This window comes from Hipposideros armiger, unplaced genomic scaffold, assembly GCF_001890085.2.
Source record: "Hipposideros armiger isolate ML-2016 unplaced genomic scaffold, ASM189008v1 scaffold_115, whole genome shotgun sequence".
NCBI lineage: Eukaryota > Metazoa > Chordata > Mammalia > Chiroptera > Hipposideridae > Hipposideros > Hipposideros armiger.
In genome coordinates, this window is record NW_017731465.1 from 812,069 (window position 1) to 837,644 (window position 25,576).

Consider the following 25,576-nt stretch of genomic DNA (forward strand, 5'->3'; position numbering starts at 1 on the left):
GGCAGTGATGGCTACTTGTTGCACCTGTCCCAAAAAGAGCATGCTAGTAGAAATGAAAGAAGTAAACTTAGAACCCAGAGGGAGCTAGTCTACCAAAGAGTTTAGTATAAAGTTTTTTTTTGTTTTTTGTTTGTTTTTTTGTTTGTTTGTTTTTATTTAACTTGTCTAGATGTTCCTCTTCTGAGATCTGGATTCTGTTCTTATCTGAAAACCCAGTCCAAGTAGTAATTGGTTCCTTTTATCAACCTTCCTAGACAACACATTAATTTCAAAAATAGATTAACCACAAGATGTGGACCATCTGTGACATTCAAACGTTGATTGCCATGTATGGAAGAGTTCTTAATAAGTATAATTTCATGACTGCCCAATGTAGGTGGCTATTACATATCACCGTTACCTTTTCTGTTAGTGCACATTTTATTTTAGTGAATCTGGCTGGTTTACCACATTCTAATCAGATGTCTCATCACTGAATTTAAAAAAATATATCAAAAATATTTCTAAATTGTTTTCTTTTTCTGGCACTAATTTAGGTAATGACCCATGAATCAATGTTTATTAGAAAAACAGAGCTTCACATACAGTGAAATGCTGTTTGTGTGTGGGAAAGCAGATTTTTGCAAAGAAAACCATTATTTCAATACACAAGTATTTTCAGAGGCGATCGCCCTGCAAGTGCCTAATGTGATCCCTATTGATGATTTTCAGATTGATTTTTGCCTTTTATGACAATCCATTACCAATATCACATGGTCATGCTTTCTTCCTCCCAAACAGAGATTCCAGTAATGAATTGGATGTATTCTAAGAATTTGGATTTAAAGTTTCCTTCACTAAGTGTGCCCATTTTAAAACTGTGGGCTAAAGGGGACAGATGACCAAAGTATACTTCTTAGGCTTACACTTGTTTGATGGGTTCAATTTGTTTTAGCACTCTGAAAAGTAATAATATGCTCTTTTATATATTAGATCTACAATCAGCTGCTTGTTTTCCAAACTCTTAATAGGTTGTACTGAGTAATCTACACTCTCTTTGTGACCCAAGAGAACTCACTGAGCTTGGAGGTAGAATCTGTGACCCGGGCAGTTTTTCTCTGGGTAAAGCTAATAAAACCTACAGCCTTCCCCTTATTAGCACTGTCCTCTCACCAGCTGAGCTAACACCTTCGAAAGTGAATAGATTATTTATACAGAGTCACATTCCCATTCAATTGCCAACCCAGAGTCACAGTGGAGGGGGATCCTATGGTGAAAATTTATAGAACTTTTAATAGTTCTTATAAGCTTCCTTTTCCAGGATTTAGTGGAAAAGGGATCTTTGAAAAAGGTGAAATATGAAATTCAAAAGAAAATAGAATCTAATAGAGAGAATTCATATTCAAATAGAGGTGTCTTATTCTGTTTCTCCAAGTTTGTCAACATTAATAAATTTGGTAAAAGAAAAAAATTTATTGCATATCTACTTTGGACCAGACACTGTACAATTTAATGATAGATAAAACAGAGTTAGTTGAGCCTTACAAGGCACACAGTCTAGTAGAGAACAAAGATAAACAATAACAATTAAGCGTTATAGGGGAGTTCAGGGTGAGATTACGGGATCCAGGGAAGGTTTTCTGAAAGTGGGAGCAAATCATTAAGGGCTGAAAGTTTTCTAGTCAGAAAAGTCTGTTTTCCTTCAAATTTATTTAAACATATTTCTCTTTGTATTATTTTAAACACTGAGCTTAATTCTGTATTTTCAGACTCTTTACACCGCTTCTTTTACCTTCTTTATCACTACAAAGGTTTTGACAATAAAACATTTAAACTGAAATATTTTAGGTGTTTAAAGTATTTCCATAATCCATCCCTAGGAAGTTTAACAAGTGCTACTATCACTTTTGTAGCAATGAAAAAATTAAGTCAGAGTAAAGGTAAGTCCTACCTGATAAGCGGTAAAGTCAAAACAATATCCCAGCTTCCTTAACTCCTAGTTTAATGGTCTCTTTGTTTGGCTTCAAGTCTTATGCATCTTGCTTCTTAATCATGACAGGGTTTTGGTTGCCCAAGAAATTGTATTACTAAAAGAGTTTTAGATGATAAGAGCTTTTAGGAAAAATAAAGATGAAGAATCCTGAACTATTCTTTGAGGAAAAAAAAAGTATGTAATACATGTCATTTAAACCATAGAAGATACAGTGGAGCAAGTTATTTTGAGTCAATGGCATGATTTTCTAAGACTAGATAATCAACTCTGTGGTCCAAACTTTAAAAAATTTTATTGTATACAGCAACTAACTTCCCTGATCTGTCTTAACTCATTTAAAATTGTCTAGTTATGGCTAATTATTCATAGGTTGATCATGCATCTCAGTTTGCTTGGAATAGTCCCAATTTACACCAATTGCCTGGCATAATTAAATAGAACACCCCCTTTCATTTGAAAAGCACTAAGTTTCACCAATAAATTCTATGGTCACCCCAGTTATTTCCCCATATTCTGGTCACATGGGTTGAGAACAACAGAAACATGTTTCTGTAACCCACCCTTATTCCCCACCACATACCTTATTGTCTGTAAATAATTTTAAATACCTACCAGGTAAGTATTATTGCTGTGGTATGATAGAGTACAGGAAAAAAAAAAAAGAAATACAGTTTGCTTAAACAGTCTTTAAGTATTGGAGACAAAATGACTTCTGTGTATTTGGTAACAGTATACTGCTTCAATTCTTCTTAACTAATCACTGTATTTTGATTGTTTGTGTTTAAAGTTAGGCCTGATTGATTACAAGAGGGCATGAGCAGGTGGTGAGCATTTGGTCATTTGCTCTTGCTGTTAAATGTCCCATTTGTAGTGTCCAGGCATTTGCTCGCCATACTAATTGTTAAAGTCAAGTTTAGAAGCATGATAATGGAAGATGCTAAGAATCGGCTCCTTAGTTACAAGGCGCAAACTTCCAGTTATAAAATAAATAAGTCATGGGGATGTAATGTACAGAATAGTGACTATAGTTAATAATGCTGCATTGCATATTTGAAAGTTGCTAGAGAGTAATACTTAGAGTTCTCATCACAAGAAAAAAAATTTTCTATGTGTGGTGATGGGTGTTAACTAGACTTATTGTGGTGACCATTTGCAATATATACAAATATTGAATCATTATGTTGTGTACCTGAAACTAATATAATCTTGTATGTAAGTTATACCTCAATTAAAAAAACTAATTGACTCATTCTCATAGCAATTCCTATATATGACTTACGGATTTTTTTCAAGTATGATAAATAAATGTTGTTTAGTATGGTATTGATTTTTGAAGGAGGAAGGGAGGATGTCCATCTTTGATTTGGGTTATCATAAGTTTACAAAGCTAGAAGAATCATTGTCAACTGTATATCCTGCTGTCCTTAAGCATGGCTACAGGTTATAAAATATCTCAACTATCAGAAGAGAATACTGAATGTTAAGGATCTTTTTTCTTTTTACTTCCTATTTTATGTTTTATCTGTATTTCTAAATTGTTCATATCTAGGAAATCTTTGTATTTTCCATAGCACCCAACACAATGCCTTATAACTAATATTCAAAGAAATATTTATCATGTGAACAAATGAAAGAATGACTATTCTTCATATATTAACATATATCTCAGATTTCTAAAATATATTGTATAGGAAGGTGAACTACATCCAAAATTTATAATAAAATATTTTGCTCATGTTCTCATAATTCAAGAGTATGTTAAAATCTGCACGTATATGTGCACCCCTCTCAGAAAAGCAATAAAATAATTCCAAGCAGAGAAACCCATAATTCCACTCTAGTTTCACTATGGTAATATTGATGTGCTTCCTTGTGAAATAATCAATGCCATTAAAAAGAAAAAAAACAGCATGTAGTGATTAAAATATGCATTCTATGAATGGTACCAAACATTTTTGTGAATCAAATTCTTTTGATTATCGTGAGTTTCCCTAACCAGGCATAGATTCAAGAAATTTCCCAGTTGATTGCCTTGCTTACCAGAGAATGAATGAGAAAAGAACATACACCAAGTCTCCAAAATCTGAAAAGATTTCTGAGGGTACAGATAATTGAGACAATTTAAGGAACTACTTTTATTTCAGTCTATGAACAATTATATTGCATTATTTTTTTCTTCTCGCTGTTCCTCTACAGCCCTAGGATACCTATAAATATATGTCTCTGCATAAACTCATTTAATTTATTTATTATATTTATCCAGGTAGAACTTCAGACTGAAACTGATTTAATATGTGTGGTGTTTAGGTCACATGCATTTATTTATATATATTTATTGAGTCATTATGATGTACCAGGTACTGAACTTGATGCTGAGAATACAATACAAAATGAATCTGACATTGTCCCTTCTCACAAGGATATCGTATTCAGAGGGGGGAGGAATGTATAGAAATAAAATAAATACTGTGTAGCTCAGACAATAAGAAAGGGTTGATCAAGACATAGCAATGACACAGAGAAGAAAGTGATTCATAATGAACTCTGCATGGAATTGCAAAAAAAAAAACCCAAAAAAACAAAAAAAAATAAAACCTTTAGAGGTTGGTAGATTAACTGAATCCTTGAAAATTAGTAGAGTTTACCAAGTAAACATAAGTCTCATGAAGATCATTCCAGTAGAGGATGTGTAAAGGTACATTATATGGAGACCATAAGTACCTTGAAATCACAGAGCAATGATCCTAGTATATAAGCAGCATTTTCCTTTGAAAGTTAACATCTTTATCTGTTTTCTATGTGTATAATAAAACATTTGATCCTTTCTGAACTTTCTCTTTAAATAAATTAGTATCTAAGCTAAGATGCACTTTATTTCTTATTCAGCAATGTAGACAAAAAAATTCTCATAAAGGCATTACTATCCCTACTTTTGTTTTAAAATGCCGTTTTTCATGCAGTTATGTTTGTCATTGGAAAGAGGAGCCAGAGTCGATACTGCGTCTTCTACCTCTGTGGGTCTAGAAAAATGGAGGCTGGTGTTCCTTTTGAGAAATATGTTAGGTAAACGTTATATTATCTCTGTATGAGAACCTCTAGATGTTATAAATCATAAATATCTGAATGAGAAACCATATCTAGAAAGCCCCGATATTAACAACAATGCAGGTAGTCCTGTACGTTGAGATATCTAAGGCACCTTCCATTTCTAGGATACCATGACTGACTAATTCCCTTATGAACCTGCAGAGATCTAGTCTATGACAGTGACCTCCAGGATAACCTGTGATGCTCTGAGTGGTTCAAGGTAACTCTCCTTATGACACATAATAGAGTCAGCTGAACTGAAAGAAAATAATTCTTGTGAATGATGATCTCACCTGTTAGTTCATGTGTTTCTTTTCAGTCCAGAAAATAAAGTTTACTGCCTAAAGCTGAATGGTTGGGCTAAGTAAGGCAAGGTTGTGGAAAATCCTTAAAGAAACAAATAAGCAAGCGCAACCTAGTAAACCTATTGCCCTGCCAAAATGTAGCATGTCCTTTTAAATCAGCTTTGAAATTAGACTCTCAAGGAAAGGAAATGCTACTGCGTGTCACAACATCTGCTAAAGTGCATTTATTTCCAGCAGAAACAATGGGAAAACTTCATGTGGCACTTAGCTTATTGAAAAAGACCAAATTGCTAAAAGAGGCAATACCATAAATAGACATTTATAAAGGTTTGTCAACTTTAATAAAGTGCTTTCTGTGAACTCTGCGTTTTTCCACACCCCTCTGCATCTCCCCACTCCTGTAATAAACACATGCATCCACATATGCACATACATACATAATGCAGCTAAACTGAAGAAACCTTCACATAACTTTTTCAGCAAGAGATGAAAACATATTGATTGGTGACTGCTGAAGGCCATCGTTAAACTCTCAATGTTTGATTTTATTTCTTCTCTTATTTTACTTATTTATTTATTATTTGGTTGCCTGCAGGCATCTTGGTACAGACTGACCCTGCTAGTTCAACTATTAAAGAATTTCCATCTCCAAGGAGGCCTGATGTAAACATGATAATCAGTTTGGCGGCTCCTATGATGAGCCATGAATAAAACATATGACAACCCAGTTGGAGTTGAAGCAGCTCCCCATTTGCTACCAAAAGAGAACATTTGGAAGCTCCAGGAAAGCTTCTCCAGGCTTAATCCCAGAGGCCTGAAATTTCATTCTTGGTTCAAACTAACCCACAAAGGGTGTGGCTAACTACTGGCCTCACCATCAACTACCCTACAATATCTTATTAAACAGGACCTAATGCTAGGGATTGGATCTGAACGTTCTTCTGATTATGGCAGAAAGCAAGTCTCTGCTTTTGGAAGATATATACTATTAATATATCCTTGACAACAGAAGAAAATGTTGACTAGGTGAGATTTGGAGAGAGAAGTCTGAAAACCAAAGTGAAGGAGCTAGAAGCAGTCATATCTCTTACACTTAACAGTGCACACACTAAAATCAAAATGCAGCTACCTACTTGGTTCTTTATAATGTTACAAAGAACTGATTGGATATTGTTTGCCTTTGATTACCTGTTCAGACCAAGACAAGTTTATAACTATAACAAAAGAAAAAGTGGTGCTACACTCACTGAAATGTCACATCAAAGAGGCAAAACCTGTTCCTGGTTGGGTGGATGGTGTTCGGTGGATAAAATCAGAGAGGAATTATTTCATGCGACCTTTCCCATACAACAAAAGAACAATTGCTGTTAAAATTCAGGTTTGTTTTTAAAGCATAGTCATTAGAAAACTGCTTATAACACATTATTTTTTTCCCCTGGAAATCTCTTCCTTTGTGCATTGGCTTTGGCCATAATCCTCTAATTATATTCTTGCGTATATTTAATTTTTGATCTCCTGTAGAAAGGACCATAAAATGAACATTTTATATAAAGATGGTTTTATACTGCAATGTAATAGCTGCTATTGACCAAACAACTTTCTTGGGACTGTCTTGTCTGTCAACAAGTACTCCTTATCATTGCTGACACTCTTTGTACTTTTTACATGCAATTCTGCTTTTAAAATTGGAATTTCAAATGCAAATAGCAACATTTCAAGATTTAAAATACATTTTTGCATTATTAATATACCTTAAAGTAAGCATGATTTTGAGGGTCAATGTGAGTGTGTGGTTTTGTAAAATTCAGCATTCTATAAAGAGCACTGTCAAAATACAGGGGCATAATAAATGTAAAATTATAAGTTAATGTCCAGGACACATCTACTTTTAAAATATTATGAATAATAAAATTTGCATCTACTGCATATTTATAAGACCTATTCTATATTATTTATGCACTACCGTGGTAAGATTTAGATAACTTAATTTAAAGATAATGTCCAACTCTCAGTAAATTATTATTGAAAAAAATGTTGGCTTTTAAAACTTTTTGAAATCATAATCAAATCTCTTCCCAATAATTCTCTGAAAAATTCAACCTAAATACTTTTTTAATATTCAGTGAGAAAATTGCTGTGGTACCTAATTCATCAGCTTCACCCTGGAATGAGGTGTTCCACATAGGCAAATTTTCCTGACAATTGTAGCTTGTCCCCTCCTATATTTTATGAAAATCAAATATAGAAAAGTGCTTTATAAACTTTAAAATGCATTATAATAGATAGTATTACTTTTATTGTGCTACAAACTTGCTTTTAGATTACTTATATAAAAGCTTTCCAGAACATATACTTTTTTGCCTTCTGAAGCAGCATACATGGAATATAATGTATCTGTATTTTTAAACTGAGATTTATAACTATCAGTATTAATTGTGGGATTCTGAAGGTTTACAAAGGTACCTTCTGCAGTCTTTTGCCCCTAATGATGGCTCTGCTTTGTTATGTTCCTTTAGTTCTTTTTTCTGTGACGGTCTGTTTTCTCCCTCTGTGAAACTGTCAGTCAACTTGGCCTTTTGCATTTCTTCTTTCTCATCCTCCCTTCTTCTCTTTTTAGCTTATGATTCTGTTATAGTTTGGGAAAACAGATAAATAAATCCACTTGATTGTGTCTAAATAGTAAATATGTCTGGGTGAGAATCCAGTAAATTCCTGTAAATCTCGGTGGATGTGCTTTATTATCAGTCTTTTGGAGTTTATATTTAGGCTGCTCAATGTGAATTCATTGAACAAGTAATGAATGAGTGCCCTTGTGATTCAGACACATAATTAGACAGACATGGCCCTTGTCTTCATGAAGGTTACAGTCTACCTGGAGAGACAAACATATACATATGATTACCCAACTATGTAATTAGAATGGGTAGGTGCTATGAAGAAGAAATGCAGAATGCTCTAAGCACATTTAAAGGAAGACACCTAAGCTAATCTAGGAAGGCTTCCCATTGCTACTGAGACCTGGATGAGGGGTTGAGTTAAGGGAGGCAAATAAGGAAAATTGTCAATACTGAAAGAATGTAGTGCTGAGAGAATTTTTCTTTATTCCCAGAATCTTCTAACTAGGTGAAATGGCTAATTTGAAAGACCTCTTTTTTTTTTTTAATTTTATTGAGGCATAGCCATGGTCATTGGTTACACATTGCTTTCATGCTACAATGGCATAGTTGCGTCTTTTAGGGAGGGCGCAGCTCACAGTGGCCCATGCAGGGATTGAACCGGCAACCTTCGTGTTATCAGCACCATGCTCTAATCAACTGAGCCACCTGGTCACCCCTAAAAGACGTCTTAATAAACAGGCAAGTTACTATGTAATTTATTTTAAGGGATTTTAAAAAACTCCTTGGATGCTCGGCTGTAGTTCAACTCATATACAACTGCTTCTCCTTCTAGAACTTGGAGGAACAAACTCCCCTCTAAATTGTCAATGCATTTGCTCTTTCATTGTGGAGTATGACTTCTGTAACCAGGCCACTTGTGCTGTCTTACCTTGAGGACAAATTTACAATTCTGCACTGTATTCTGCTCTCAGTCTGATTGTAGAACTCCCACTGCTGGCAGCTGGAGCTGGGTGTGTATATCTAGGGAAGTACACTGCCCTCTGTGTCACTGTCAGGCTCCTCTGGCACAGAGCCTGGAAGCCCGAGTATGGATGTGAGTCTCACCGTGCCACACCAGCAGTAGTATGAATGGAAGCAGATAAAACAGATGAAAAGGAGAAGCATGGCATCTGAACGAACACCCTTTCTCCCACCAGAAGTAGGGGTGGAAGGAATTGCAAGCATTATTTTTTTCATATATTTTTCATGAGCACTATTTCATAAAATCATCACCTTTATAGGCACAGATTGATTGTTAATAATTACCGTACCCCCTAATATATGGAAGTCCTGAGCAAGAGTACAGATGGAGGCCTGAATTTGGGACCAGCCCTCCCTGCTTCCACCCCCTGCTCCATTCTGCAGGGCAGGGGACCTACCAAGCATGTGTCTAGTTCCCATCCCTCACCTGCTCTCCACCCCAGAAAGCCACCTCTTTAGCAGGACTGACCCAGGGAAAAGGCCCAAGTTGGCCCTGGAAGTGGGCTTCAGGCCATTTGGACATGGAATTTTGGAAACACTTGTTCTTACCACTCACTAAACTATACTGCCTTAGACAATGAGGAAATTTATAATGGTTTGAAATTTAAGAAGCATGGCTTTTAAGAATGAGAGGGCTGTACAACTTTTAATGCTTGTTTTTAAACCAGTGCTCGTTCAAACTTAATGTGCAGGAGAATCAAACAGGGATCTTGTAAAATTGCATATTCTAAGTCAGTTAAGTCTGGGGTGAGGCTCCAGGTTCTGCCTTTCTAAGAAGCTCCCACCTGAGGCCTGTCTGTAGATCACATTTGGAGTAGCAAGTCCTGTGCAAATATTGTTGGTTTCAGTTGTGTACGTGTGTGATTGTGTGTGGACATGCTATTTCTTTGGGATGGGAAATTTTAATAGTGTGTGTGAAAAGAAAAATCACATGGTAGCATGAGTTAAAAACACATAGTTTTTAAATTTATCATTATTTAAGATTATCGGGCCTGCCGAGTGACACGTTGGTTAGGAGTTGGCTTGGGACACCAGCTCTGAGCATCAGGGCCCCGGTTCAGATCCCACATTGAAGGCCAGTGATGCTGCGCTCTCTACAACTAAGATGGTGAACAACAGCTCGACCTGGAGCTGGGCTGCCATGAGTCGCCGGCAACGGTGTAGGCTGCAGTGGGGCTGGCCAGCAGCTGGCATGTGCTTTCGTGAACTGCCGTGAGCTGCCGTCCAATGGCTGGCGAGCAACTGCCTCACCCAGGAAGAGTGCAATGATAAGACCAACTTGGGCCAGTGAAGCAACGTCCTCCACAGCTAGACTGAAGAACAAAAGGACAGCAACTTGTCTGTTCCCCTTCCCTTATTCCCCAATGCTGTTCCCCTTCCCCAATTCCCTAATAAAATCTTTAAAAAAAATAAAAGATTCTCACCCATCTCAAATGATGTCCCAGACAACAGCCTTGCATACCTCCTCCTCCTCCAAATTAATCCCTTATCTGTGATGTCACCATGTCTTATCTTTGAATTGGGCTATCGAGTGTTGCTTTAGCTGCTTTCTAAAACCCTACAGATTTCTAAGGTACATATTAGAGTCAATGGAAGACTAAATGTCTCCTGGTGTAGAAAAGAGGTTTTGATTAGATTTAAACAGCTGTCATCTCTGAAATTTTCCTCCCTGAATCATTTTCAGCTTTCAAAAAGCTCTTACATGTTGCTTTCTTGGATGGATGCTGCTGTTGGTACTGTTCTAACTACTCATGCTAACTGTGTCCTGTGACATGGAACAGATACATATTTAAGAACATCTTCACTAGCTAAAAAAGCACTCGGCTTAGAGAAATTTTACTCTGATATCTTCTGTGCCATAATAACTACTTTTCCTTTTATTGAGCAAAATTCAACTACGTGAAGGACAAGGATGCCATGGGCTGCACTGCTAAAAGCAGTGTGGAAAGCTGTCATAAAGTTATCACTTTTCATTTCACCAAGATGAAATGCAATCATAAAGTATATGTGTTTCCAAAAGCAACTTATCTCAATTATCGAAGTCCCTGGATTGTGAGAAATGACAATTTTTTAAAAGATTTTTATTAAAATATAGCTAACATGCAATATTATATTAGTTTCAGGTGTACATCATAGTTATTCAACAGCACCTACCTGGCACTATACAGAGTTATTACCACATTATTGATTATATTCCCTATGCTAAAAAAAGTGATTACCATGATAAGTCCAGCAGCCATCTGACGCAGTACTATGCTATCACAATATTACTGACTGTATTCTCTGTGCTGTAAATCACATCGCCATGTCTTATTTGTTTTATGCCTGGAAATTTGGACCTCTTATTCCTCTTCACCTTTCTGCCCTTTTAACATTTTTCAATTACAGGTGTACAGCACAGTGGTTACACATTTATATAATTTATGAAAGTGATCCCCCTGACTAGTACCCACGTGACACTATACATAGTTATTACCATATCATTAATTATATTCCCTTTGCTTTACATCCCAATGACTATTTTATAGCTACCAATTTGTATTTCTTAATCTCTTCACCTTTTTCATTCTGCCCCAAGCCCCCCCATCTATCACCTCAATAAATCTAGTACCCATCTGACACCATACACAGTTATTACAATATTATTGACTACATTCCTTATGCTATACCCTACATCCTCATGACTACTGTGTAACAATCAATTTGTACTTTTTAATCATTTCCTCTTTTCTCCCACCCTCAGCCCCCCTCCCATCTGGCAACCATCAAAATATTCTCTGTATCTTGAGTTTGTTTCTGTTTTGTTTGTTTGTTTGTTTTGTTCTTTAGATTCCATTTATAAGTGAAATCATATGATATTTGTATTTCACTGTCTGACTTACTGCACTCAGCACACTACCTCTAGGTCCATCCGTGTTGTTACAGATGGCAAGATTTCATTCCTTTTTTATTTTTATTTATTTATTTATTTTTTTAGCTGAGCCATACCGCCACCTGTTGGCAGCTCACGGCTGCTCAGCTCGGGCTGACTCGAACCGCTGTTGCTCAGAGCTCAAACTCTTGAGCGAGCTCTTAACCAACTGAGCCACTCAGCCGGCCCTCCTTTTTTATACCTGAGTAGTATTCCATTGTATTGGTTGTCAGAAAAGTCATGACACATTTTTGCAACGAAAAACATAGAAAAATAAGTCATGACTTTTCCGAAAACCCAATATATATGTACTACCTCTCCTTTATGTATTTATCCATTCAAGGACACCAATTTGCCCTTTTATCTTGACTATTGTAAATAATGCTGCAATGAACATATGTCTGAGCATGTCCCCTCAAGGTAGCGTTTTGGGTTTCTTCAGATAAATACCCAGAAATGGGATTACTAGGTCCTTCTTTGTCTCTTGTTATAGCCTTAGTTTTAAAGTCTATTTTGTCTGGTATAAGTATTGCTACTCCAGCTTTTTGTTTGTTTGTTTCCATTTTCATGAAATATCTCTTTCCATCCCTTTACTTTCAGTCTGTGTGTATCTTCTGATATGAAGCTTGTCTCTTGTAGGCAGCATATGTAAGGGTCTTGTTTTCTTATCCCTTCAACCCCCTTTCTTTTGAATGGAGCATTTAATCCATTTACTTTGAAAGTAATTGTTGATAGGTATGTAGTCATTGCCATTTTATCATTCATATATATATATTTTTTTTTCATCTTGAAGTCTCTCTAAGATTCCTGTAATACTGGTTTGGTAGTGATGAACTCCTTTAGCTTTTTTCTTATCAGGGAAGGTCTTTATCTGTCCTTAAATTCTAAATGATAGCTTTGCTAGGTAGAGCAATCTTGCTTTTCATCACTTTGAATATTTCCTGCCAATCCCTTCCATCCTGCAAAGTTTCTGTTGAGAAATCAGCTGACAGTCTGGTTGTAGATGGTAGCTCCCTTGTAGATAACTAACTGTTTTTCTCTTGCTGCTTTTAAGATTCTCTCTTTGTCTTTAACTTTTGGCATTTTAATTATGACGTGTCTTGGTTTTGGCCTTTTTTGGTTCATCTTTTTTGGGACTCTCTGCACTTCCTGGGCTTGTATATATATTTTCTTGCCAGGCTAAGGAAATTTGCTGTCATTATTTCTTCAAATAGGTTTTTAATTCATGCTCTTTCTCTTTCCTTCTGGCACCCCTATGATGTAAATATTGGTCCACTTGATGTTGTCCCAGAGGCCCTTTAAACTATCCTCAGTTTTTTGGATTCTTTTTTCTTTTTGCTGTTCTGATTGGGTGTTTCCTGCTACCTTATCTTCTAAATCACTGACTTGATCCTCTGCTTCATCTAATCTACTATCGATTCCCTGTAATGTATGCTTCATTTCTGTTGTTGTATTCTTTATTTCTGACTGGCTCTTTTTTATGTTTTCTATTTCCATATTTCCTATATCTTTGTTGAAGTTCTCCCTGAGATCATTGAGCATCCTTATAGCCAGTGTTTTGAATTCTGCATCTGGTAGATTGTTTGTCTCCATTTTGTTTAGTTCTTTTTCTAGAGCTTTGTCTATTCTTTTATTTGGTATGTGTTTCTTTGTCTTCCAATTTTAGCTGCCTCCCTGTGTTTGTTTCTATGTATTAGGTATGGCTGCTATGTTTCCCAGTCTTAGCAGCATGGCCTTACATAGTAGGTGTGCTGCGGGGCTCCGTGGTGCAGTCTTCTTGGTCGCCTGAGAGACACACTCCAGGCTTGACCCCTGTGTGGGTTGTGTGTGCCCTACTTTTGTAGTTGAGCCTTAGTTGCTGTTTGTACATCAATGGAAAGGATTGATCTTTGAGCTTATTGGTTATGAGGATTAGCCATGACTACAGTGGAGGAGTTGTGTACAGGTGTTGACCCTACAGAGCAGGATCTCCTTCAGAAGGACTCGGATGCCTGCCCAATCTTCCCCTTGGGTGTGTCATCCTTGGAGGCAGCTGGGTGATGCTCCAGCTCATTTTGAAGCTGGCCACTGGGCACACCAGCTCCAGGGCCACCTGGGATAGGACCTAGCACAAGTCAAGTTCAGTCACAGCCCATGCCCCACCCAGGGCCATGTGGCAGAAGCCAAAAGAAATCTGAAGAGGGCCACGACCTTCACTGTGCTTGGAAGTACCTCAAGAGGCCAAGCCATAAACCAAGGCCAGATGCTGCTTGTCTCTGTTCCACAAACCTTTGAAAGACCCTAGAAAAGTCTGTAGCATGAGCCAAGGCAGGCGCTTTGTCTGAAAAAGCCACTGAGAGCAGCTTGGGTGTGCCCAAAAGTTGGGTGGGGCAGGGTCTCAGAATCACCAGGGCATGGCAAAAATAAAGCAAAACGTGGTGTTAGCCAGCTAGGTAGCGATTCAGATATGATGTCTGCTTGAATCTACACACTGGGAAGGGGGAGGGCTCAATATAGAAACAACAGCTTCTGCCAGCTCCTCAATCCTGAAGAAAGCTGCTTCTCCAGCCCTTGTTCTGAAGCCAGACAACTCCGCTCTACCACCATCCCCCTATATGTCCCTGTTGCCTCTCCAACTGCTGCCCCAGTGCTGAAGCTTAGAGCCAGGGATTGTATCGGCGAGTAAGTCCATGTGTCATCCCTTCGAGAGGAGTGTCTGGGACTCCAGCTGCCGTCCATCTCACTCAGCCCCAATCTCTGCTTGTTTTCACAACCAGAAATTATAGGGACTTCTCTTCCTAGCACTGGAACCCTGAGCTGGAGGGAGCCTTGTGTGGCACTGGGACCCCTTGCTCCTTTGGGGGTACCACTGTAGCCATGATATCCCTCCTGATTTTTAATGGCAACATGCCAGTGTGGGACCATCCAGTTCTGCATTCTCTGCTCCTCCTCCCATTCTTGAGGAGGCTTCTTCTGTATGTCCTTGGTTGTAGGTCTTTGGTTCAGCAAGATTTTAGGTGATTCTCAATGATGGTTATTTTGTAGTTTAGTTGTCATTTTGATGTGGTTGTGAGAGAAGGTAAGCCCAGCATTTACCTACTCTGCCATCTTGACAGGCAGAAATGACAATTTAAAATATTAACATTGAAAGAAGATTACATAGTAGAAAACTGACTGATGTTTTAAGGATAACTATATCTAGATTGTGTTATTCTACATTTTTAAAATAAAACGTGAAATATTCTACTGGGTATGGTACTTAACCTTCCCCTGAGGATTTATAGATTATTAATTGAAATGGTAGTTTTCTTTTCAGTCATGATCAGAGTGATTTGGGATTGTCTAAAAACATGTGAAAGTTGATTACACATTTTATTGCTGGCACCACATTGACTGGCCACCCATATGATGGAGAAACTGTGACTGTGGACTAGGTCCAACAAGCCTCAGGGAAAGAACACACTAAATTGAGACCTTTAGAAAGCATTTATTTGCTTGCTTCATTTTATCAAGCGACTTTTATAATTTTTCGGCTTTTAGCATTATTTATTTCATATAATGAGAAAGAAAAATATCTTACTTCTGGCATTTAAACAAAGAATATGCACTGTTTAAAAATTTTATATCAAGACACAAATACCTACCTTTTCCAAGTAATGTATCTGTTTTGTTTTTCAATGAGAAAAAAAAGACATGCTTAAACAGAGGAATTTGACTTGGTCTTAAAGTAACCAGTATCTGTATTCATAGTCAGACCTACCTCTCAAAATCCTATCCATTTTTCAAGACCCAGTAAAATCCCTTCTCTTTCTGGAAACCTGTATTCTTCAAGTTAGAATTACTCTCTTACTTTTCTGTACTCTAACAATAGAACTTATGCATATCTAATAATATATCTTATATAATATTTTTGGGATGCTACTAGATATGTTTGCCACTAAGGTCAGTTCCTGAGGAACAGGAATCATTACTTATTATTTGTTTTATTTAATTTATCTAAATTTAAATGAAATACATTTATTTCTATTTATTTTTTTGTTGTTATTTTTCCAAAAGAGCATAACCCAGCACTTTCTAATAATAGAGGTACAGTGTATAATGTTTGAATTGAATCTTTATAATTGTCAATGACTGTAGATAAATGCATCGTGGGGTGATCCACTTTATTCATTAAGATCACCAAATCATCATATTGACCTTTTTAAGAAATGAACCATGGTAAATGATTTTTTATAAATTATTAGACTCTGGCAGTATTTCAAAATTTAACATCTGAGTACAATTTGGATAAAATAAAGTCACATTTAAAAATGATTTATAGCTAATGAATTACTCTTTAATACAGAATTTTAAAAAATTTTAATGTTTACCTTATTTTTAAAATGTCAAGTGGCATTTACTGCTCACCTTGAAAATGAGTAATATTACGTATATTTAATATATAGCTCAGAAGATTTGTATTGCTGGTGTGTCAAGATACCGCCATTTGTATTCAAAATAGTATTTGTATCTTGCAAAGTAATGTATTAGCCAAACTAACACCTAATGATCATTTCTATATACTATTTGCTATTATAAGAAACTAAATAAGACAGGTCAATAGAGAATCAGAGCCAACATTAAACAATGCTTATCCTCCAGCTCAAGTTTTAGCTTATAATTTTTCCCATAAAATATATAGGTTTATATATTTTCTTTCCTCCTTTCCTTTTTCTTTTGATGAGTGACCTTGGTAACTTTTCCATTTTCCCTGTTTTTAGAAGATTGCTACCAAGTCCACAGACATCAGAGAAAATATACTCTCTGGAGTATATTTCCCTCCAATCCAGGGAACTGTAAAACATTAGAAAGATTTCAGATGAAAAAAAAAATGAATTAGTCATTTAAATTCAGGTACTGAATTCAGAAAAACTTGGGTCTACTGATCAATTCTATCACTTACTAAGTGAATGACCTTGAGAAAGATACTTCATCTCTTTTGGATTTGATTCCTTCAGTTGAAACAGTAGTGATGGTAACGAGGCCTACCGTGTAGGTTGGTTAGAGGACACTAATGCATGTACAGCACTTACCACTGGGCCTGGCTTAGAGCCCATCCTGAAACTGAGATTGCATGGTGTGGTAAAAAGAGCTCATTCCTGAGAGCCAGATCTTCCCATCCATCAGCCAGTCAGGCACCTGAGCTCCTGAGCCCATGTTTCTCTTCACCAATTGTTTCTGTTTTTGTTTACTCCTAGGCAAAAGAGGACACCAGATTGTAGCAATTAGGAAAGAAAGGGAGAACACTCAAAGTCACAGAAAGAAAATCAAAGACTTAGTCCCTAAACCTTCCATAAGGAAGGAGGAGAAAAAGGAGCTAAAGCTTGATGGATTAAATTCTGAATGTAGTTCCTTAAAAGACATATTTGTGGTAAGGGACAATGGAAAGATGCTAAGTTACAATACAAACCCAAGAGCAGGCCTCATGGATATCAAAGTGATGCGACAGGCACATTGTAGAATAAGGGAATGTTTGAAAAGAGAGGGCTATGTATTTACCATTTTGCTTGATCTACATATCAAAAGCATCCTCCACCTATATATAGAAGATCCTTGCAGGAAAATGTTTCATATGAAAAATTTAAAAATAAAATGAAATAATAAAGAAAAAGAAAGTGCTGAAGGCCATGTCATTTTTTCTTTTCTTTTCTTTTTTTGCATCCTCTTCTCTTTCACAGATTTCAGGCCAGGTGCAAGTAGCTCATGGAAATAAATACCTTCCCAAATCACCACAAAAGCAAACGAAGATGCTGGGAAATACAGCATCCACCATACTAAAATGAGATGACCTAAGAAGTAGAAATTTAGAAATTAATAATAACAATAGTAACAATAATTAAGTGGCCTCAACATGAAAAAGCACAGCCTATTTTTTTTTTCCATCTAGTAATAAAAGCCTACTGTGCTTGTTAGGAAAAAAGAAACTTTTGCTCAGCTAACTTTAGAAATATTTTTATTTAATAATATATTTTCCTAAGTATTTTGAGTTAGTAATACTGAAAAACTGAAAGTGAAATCCCCAGTGAGTTGAAATCAGGTGATTAGCTATTTGAAAACATGGTATTCTACCCATGTATTAGGCCTCATCTCTAGCAGACTCCATGGCAATAATGTTCCCTTAACAAAGCGATGTCAATCTTTTTTACTACAAATCAGCAAACAGAAGTTTAAGCTTATTTTCTGTTTTGTTGTTGCTGTTTATCAGCAAAAATATTTGTCCAGACATTTAACCAGAACCAGTAAACACTTTTAGAAAAAAAAAATATTTCACTCAAAAAGAAAGTTTTAAATTTGTCACAACACTCACTCATTAAATTTATGATTTATTTTTATTTAAAAGCCATATCAGGGTTTTATATGGAATTTCATTAATGCTACCTGAAGATGGTGGAAATGTGTGAAGAATGTATTGACTTGAGAAAACTCAGGCTCCAATCCTGACTCCATTACATTCTAGTTGTGACACTGGGCAACTTGGCAAGTCTCACCCTTCCTGAGCTCCATAGAAAATAGGGATAAAATTACCTGTTGTTTATGCCACATTGTTATTGTGAGATTTAAATAATTTAGCATATGAAAATAACTCAGCATAGTTCCTGAAATTGTTGGGAATGCAAAAAAGTGATAGCTTTTCCCCATAAGAGCACCACCATCTAGGCAATTGACCTCCCTCTCTCACATATGGTGTTAGCTTTCAAGTCCTGTTAGTTCTACTGCCTAATGTCTCTCAATTACATATTTTTCACCTTCTCTTGCACTTCCCAAGTAAAGCCCATCATTTCCTTAAGCCTCAACTAAAATAATACCCATGTAATTCACCCTTACCTACAAACTCAACTACTGCCAAGCTGTTCTTTATGCTGCATTCTCTTTCTAGAGAATAAATAGAATCTTATTATCTTTCTGCTTAAAACTCTTCATGACTTCCCAATGCCTATAAAATATATTAATCTGGGCCGGCCGAGTGGCGTGTTAGTCAAGAACTGGCTTGGGATGCCAGAGGGCCCCAGTTCGGATCCCACATATGAGGGCCAGTGACACTGCCCTCCACAGCTAAGATGATGAACAACAGCTCAACCTGGAGCTGGGCTGCCGTGAGTCGCTGGCGAAGGCGTAGGCTGCAGTCCCTGTGGCAGTGGGTTGCCATGGGCTACCGTGTGTGGCCAGCAGCCGCTGTGAGTGGCCGTCCAGAAGCCAGCAACTGATCTGCCTCGCCCGGGAAGAGCACAGTGATGGTGCCAGCTTGGGCCCATGAAGCAACTTCCTCCACAACTAGACTGAAGAACAAAAAATGACAGCAACTTGTCTGCTCCCCTTCCCCCAATTCCCCAATACAAAATCTTTAAAAAAAAAAAAAAAAAAATATATATATATATATATATATATATATATATTAATCTCCCTAGAGTGATACAAAAAGGCCTTCATTATCAAGTAGCTCAATGTCATCTTCTACTATTTCTTATCATACGCCCTAGGTAATAGACACACTATACTATCTTTTTCCCTGGACTTTTATCTTTGCACTTTGTGCTCTCTTCCCCTATGATGTATTTCTCACTCTCTGACAATGAACATCTATTCATCTTTAAGACACAGCTGAAATGTCACCTCTCGCATATCGCCTTCTCAGAGCACATAGGAAGAATTTATCATTCCTGTAAGACTTATTTCCATTAAACCACACCATATTTTATGAATTACTTGTTTACATGTCTGTCTCCACTGGAGTGTGAGCTCCACTGTAGAGCATAGAGGCAAGAATGTGGTAGGTCGTCCCTGGTAAATATTTACTGAATTAGTGATTGAGAACAACACCAATCAATGATGTTACAATGGGGTCTGCTCATGAATTAATATGTCCCAAATTTACAAGTGGCCTTTTATCTTTCCTGTATGTTTGTAGCCTCTGTCCACACAGGGGAGCAAAAGAAATGGAATTGAGATCTTATTTACAAAACAACAAACAGACAAAACCCTAGAACCCTTTTGAGTCCATTATGTTGATATTACAAGCAAATGAATCTTTGCCCTAAATTATCAAGTTTAAATCATTCAATTTACTCTGCTTGTTTAGGCACAGCATGAACACAGTGATATTTTTGTTATTCTTAGGAAATAAAAATTTTGGGAAGTCTTTTCTTTCCCTCTGCATGCAAGCACAAAGGAAACCAGGAGATGTATGCAACAGCAAAAATGACTTTTATTTGTGGCTTCTTCATGATTCGCAAGAGTTCTCATTCAGCACAGTCTCTGCCTTGGTCCCCCTTCTTCGAAAAAGTGCCAACCTCTATCTGCCGGGTGCTGTGGATTTCATGAGAAGATTCAGTGGCAACCCTCTCGTCCCCTTTTTTTTCTCCAGAAAATAAGAGAAAAAAGTAAAATATCTTGGTGTACAAATGTAGGAGCCGTGCTGCAGTCATTAACTTTATTTTGTGCCTAGCATAGTGCTGACAAGTAAATGTTCCTTGCTGGTGATGAAATACTATATACAAGAACCTGTGTTTCTGGTTCCGCACTGCCATAAAGCTGCTATTATTCAGCATTTATTAGGTACCCACAGAGTATGAGGCATAAGCATGACAAGTAGAAAACACACAGTCCCTATCCTCTAAATTACAAAAGACAGATGAACAAGAGAGGAGACAGACCTCGAAATTGTTTCCAAATGGCTGTTTGTGGGAGGATTTAGGGAGCAGGAAAACTAAAGGGTGCACAGAATGGGTGGACAGGATGGGGTGCTAGAAAATGGGAGTTGTAAGAGGGCTTAGTGTTTCCACAAAAGGAAAGGTAGGTCAAGCCAGTTGCCAGAAGCATAAGCATGAACCTGGGAGAGCCACTGGAGATAATGAAGAACCCAAGGGAATAAAGAGGGAGGCGTGTTTTTCTCTTGTCCCTCCGTGTCCTCTCTGCGCTTCCTCTAGCTTCGCTGGTTGGCAGTAAGAAGAAAAATCATGACTATTTTAAAGTAAGACTCTCCCATGCTAAATGAATGGTTTTGCCATTTACTAGCCTCAGTTTCCTCACCTTTAAAATAGAACAATAATACTTCAAAGAATTGACCTAAGGTGATGAAGCATGTAAATGGCCCACGCCGGAGCCTCTCACGTATGTTAGAAAGCAAGTGCAGAGGCCCTGTAATCTTAGTCTACTGTTCCCATCCCTGATGTCCCAGTTTTCCTGCTTTTTTTTTTGCTTTCTAATTCTGTTTGTCAAAGGAGTAAGATACTTTCCAGAAAGAGATTACATGTAAACAAGTAACATTGGTTCATAAATATGTAGACAAGATTGATGTTGATGCTAATCTGTCTCCAACTGAATGCGGGGGCCAGTGAGATTTTAAACTAGTTAGTGATTTTTTTTTTCTAGCAGTCATTAGATAGAGACCAAAAAAAAAAAAAAATCACAGTGGGAGCCTTGTAAAATGGTTCTTGGGGCCCTCGAGGGCATTTCTCTCAGTCTTTTCATCAACAGAGCTGGTCTATATCATAAGTCTTATTTATAAGCAGGCTTTCAGGCAATTTCACACCGCTTTTCTCTCACACAGCCCCCAAAAACATGTAAACCCAAGAGATTAGTAGCGACTTAAAGGGAAAATAGTGTAAAGTTACACCGTGAACCGAAGCAGTGCCGCCGCCTTGATGCACTGTTCCCTTGAGCTCCCACAGTGAATGAAACTTATCTAAGTGGCCCGGTCCACTCCCACACGGCCAGACCCGCAGCCCTTTGTTACAACATGCACAAGAATTGCTCCATCTCAGGGGGCAGCTGAGTCTGTAATGACCTGCATTGTAGAAACACACAGGAGTTAACTCTCTAGGAACGAAAACTTAAATCTCCTTTTATATTTCTTGGTTGACAGTGGTAAGCAGGGCTGTGTAATAAACAAAACGTTTATTCTGGCAGTGTTGCTTTCTTTCACGGGCAGTTCAGGTACATTTATTGAGTAGGGCAGCAGCCTGAAATGGAAATGAAAAGGGAATACCATCCAAGAGCCATGTAGAAGTCTTGAAAAAAGACAGAATATTCCCCAAATGCAACCATCATGAGACTGGCATACTTACATTGATGATCTCATCAGACCGATAATTAATAAGTGTGAATTAGGCTAATGAAATCAGATAGGGTGATGAAAGGAAGCCTCCTACTTGTTAGCATTGCTATTTTCTTCCTTATTTAACCTCTAACAGAAACCGAATTTGTGGCTCGAGATCTAATTGAGCCTATTTGACTTCGGAACAATTTCTTTTAAAATTGTTCCAAGGAGCCTTTAAGAAGGTGTAATTGTGAAAATGTTAAGACTCTATATAACGTATACAACATCGGGAACACAGATCAAATCAGAACAGCTGTCGGCATTTCCTGTTCCTTTGATAAGACTAAACTACAAGTAAAGGAAATGATGAAGAGGATTTTTTCAAGGCTGGGTTTTTAACAGGCAGAGAGAGATTCTCCATTCCCAAATGGCAGCTTCTTTAATTTTTTGATACACATAATTTAGTAAATAATTAAACTGTAACTCATCTTTCTCTCTGAAGATAAGAGCTTGAGTGTTCTATGGAAAAGTAACAGGGATCAAAATTGAGTCCTTTGGCCTACAGAATGCAGCTGTGAAGCCTTGACCTGGAAATGAAACCAGAGACCACCTTCTCTGATGAGAATACAGGAGCTGCCAATCTTAAATAGGCAAGAAAAGGGTGGGTGTGGGTCCGATGTGATTTGGTTTCTACGTGAGGCGTCCCTTCCAAAGAAGCTTGAGACTCTGCAAAAGAAATCAAGGGCAAAGGAAGCACACGCTGCCCACTCTTCTCCCCACTGAGCAGCATGTGGATACGGGCAGCCCCTTCTCGCAAACTGGAACCGTTTGCAGCCTATTCCAGTGACTTCACGGGTCCTTCGGTTTGAATGTAAGTGCCCCCAAAATAATTAGGAAGTATGTATGCATTTGTGAGTAAGGGGTTAAACCCCGCAGGATGTGTGGGTAAAATTACAGCATATTTCCTATTTGATAATATTGGATCTATTTTGAGATCACTTATCAGTTTGTTATTGTGCTAATAATTGCCATTAAACTTAATACTACATTTTGGGAATTAGGCAAAGCGCTAACCAGTTTGCGTTTACACAGAGCTTTCCAAAAGCAATCTGGGTAACTTGTTTCTGGAATGCAGCTGTGTAAGTTTTCATTAACATCTTGCAGGTGGAGCCTAATTTTAGTTCAGCCTTGAGAAGGGGGAATTGTTGGCCTCCTGATAAGCACAGCACAACAGCAGTAAGGCAGGTGGGGCTCCTGCCAAGCACTTGTTTACCTTCCTATTTTTTAAAAACAGATGATTCATATCATTAATCAGACAGCTTCTATTTGATTTCACGTGTCTTTAACAGAATAGTCGGGAGTACATTTGACCTACAGTTACTCAAATGTGAAACAAAAGCAATGAAATGGAAAATGATAAGAAAATGAGCAATGGGTCCTAAATATAGTGGAGGAGAAGCTAGTGAATGAAGTGAAGTAAAATTTAGAAATACATCTGTTTGGCTACAAAAGCATTTTCAAAAGCAACCTTCCAGCTTCTAGTTTGGCAATTTGAAGTTGGCTCAATTAGAAAGTTCGAGATATATATATATATATATATATATATATATATATATATATATATTTTCCTTTGTACAGAGGAAACTATTAGGGGAAGGAAGCAATTGCTGGGAAGAGGGGACATGAGGGGTCACAAAGGGCGACTAAGATGCTGACTATTGTCTCTCCTAAGTTCTTCCCTGGCCTTTGAATCTCGAGGAATGACTGGTAATCAGTTTAAATTTTAGGTCCGAGGAAAAAGCATTTGAAAGAATCCGAGAGTGATTAATGACAGTAATTTCTCTTTAAATTTGTTTAGGAAATATCTTAAGCTTTACGTTAAGCTTCCAGGGTCCAAACCCCATCCCTGTGCTATGTTGAATGTGTTTTGGCACAGTGAATGACTGTGTGTGCCTCTTTGGATGTGAGGATGGTGTGATACAGCCATAATACTGCTGCATGTCATCTGGCTTCAACAAGTGCCTTTGAATTCTCCTGCCCTGTGGGCTGTGCATGAAATTTCCATTACTTCCACAGAGAGGGGGCAGCTCCGTGCACGTATTTGTTTCTTTCAATTCAGCCTTTTGGAATGGATGGAATTTGTGATTATGCTGTATAGGAGTCCACTGTTCTGAATCTTGAAATAAACCTTTTCTTGAAAGCCCACCTCTGGACCTTGAAGGTCAGTCACCATTCAAGGGCTTTGCCTTTATGAAAGTTCTTAACCTGAGATACAGGTTTGTCCATGAATGTGCTTCAGAATGTTCATGAACAAAGTCTCGTTTTTTTGTTTTGTTTTGTTTTGTGTTTTGAGTAGATGTGAATGTGCATTTTTTTTTCTCAGGAGAGAGTCCATAGTTTTCCTTGGCTTCCTAAAAGTATTTATTACTCACAAAATGTTAAAGACTGCTGCCTTGAACAGAATATTTTCAAGTATCGCCTTTAATGTAAAGAAAATACAGTAGTTTATTTTGGCTAATGATTATAACTAAAATATAGTATTTGTCAGTCTTCCTTGCACAGTGATCTTAGTCTGACTTAGAATTAAGTTTACACTGTAAATCTACCTAGGTACTTTCCCTAGGATATCATAATTCTTTCTTTATCTCTAATCTGTAACTATGCTAAAATGAGCATCTAAGAGGGTATTAAATTTTTAAGAATTATTTCTTTATTCCACATAGATTTGTTATGCGCCTATTATATTTAAGGCACTTCTGGATTTCAGAAACGTACAACACAGTCCCTGTCTTCAAGAAGTTCCCAGCACTGTGGCAGTGACAGTCAACTAGGAAAAGAAACTCAACTAATTGATCCATTTGTCAGAGGGGAAAACATCACATCATGTGAGGCCTCAGACTTTCAAAACATACCGCACATGTTCATTTTGAGATATAAATGCAATGGTTAAAAACAAATGACTGTGACCCTTTGACAACATGACAAGATACCACAGCCGAACCTGTTTGTTCTGCAATGCCATGCCACCTACTCGCAGACATGACTAGAGAAGGGGCCATGGAGGTGACAGAATGGAGGGAGGGAATTTCAGCAGGGACTCCCATGAGTGGAATGGGAGGAAAGGTCACCAAGGACAAGAAGGAACCAGTTTGTTTGTGACTTAGGCTAAGTCTTTTTTATTGATTTGATCTTACAGATTTTCTAAAGTCCATCAGATTGTGGTTTTGCAGCTCTCCTGAGGATAGCCCCACTGGAGATTTCACAAACACAATGCCCTATCAGTTTCCCAATAGGACCCCATCTTTGGATGTGGCCTACCTATTTCTTCCTTCCCCAACATCTGAGGCTCTTCTAACTCTGTCCCAATTTTTTCTTTGACTCCAACTTATTCAGAGGAGTAGGAGAACAAAGAAAAAGGGAAATAAGTTGATATGGGGCAGGAACAGAGTACTTCCACTTCTCTCTCACTGCGACCCAGATGACCAATAGCACACGCCATCAACTGATTTGATCTTCCCAGTATTGTTTGCTTGCAGCCTCATCCAGAAGGTAACATTCAGTACCCAACTTCTGTTCATCGTGAAATCCAAGACTATGTTGGAGAGGATG

General features: G+C 37.6%; 1 protein-coding gene across 28 annotated transcripts in view; it reads left to right on the forward strand.

Annotated features, from left to right (window-relative positions):
- ADGRL2 (adhesion G protein-coupled receptor L2) overlaps window positions 1-25,576 on the forward strand; it is a 396,395-nt gene that overhangs the window by 61,508 nt on the left and 309,311 nt on the right. Inside the window, exon 1 of one of the 28 annotated variants that reach the window (XM_019647708.1) lies at window positions 22,342-22,838. The exons of the other annotated variants lie outside the window; for them this stretch is intronic. The gene's annotated coding sequence lies outside the window, so the exon portion shown is untranslated. Of the gene's footprint in view, window positions 1-22,341; window positions 22,839-25,576 lie in introns of those variants that run through there. 28 annotated transcript variants of the gene reach the window in all.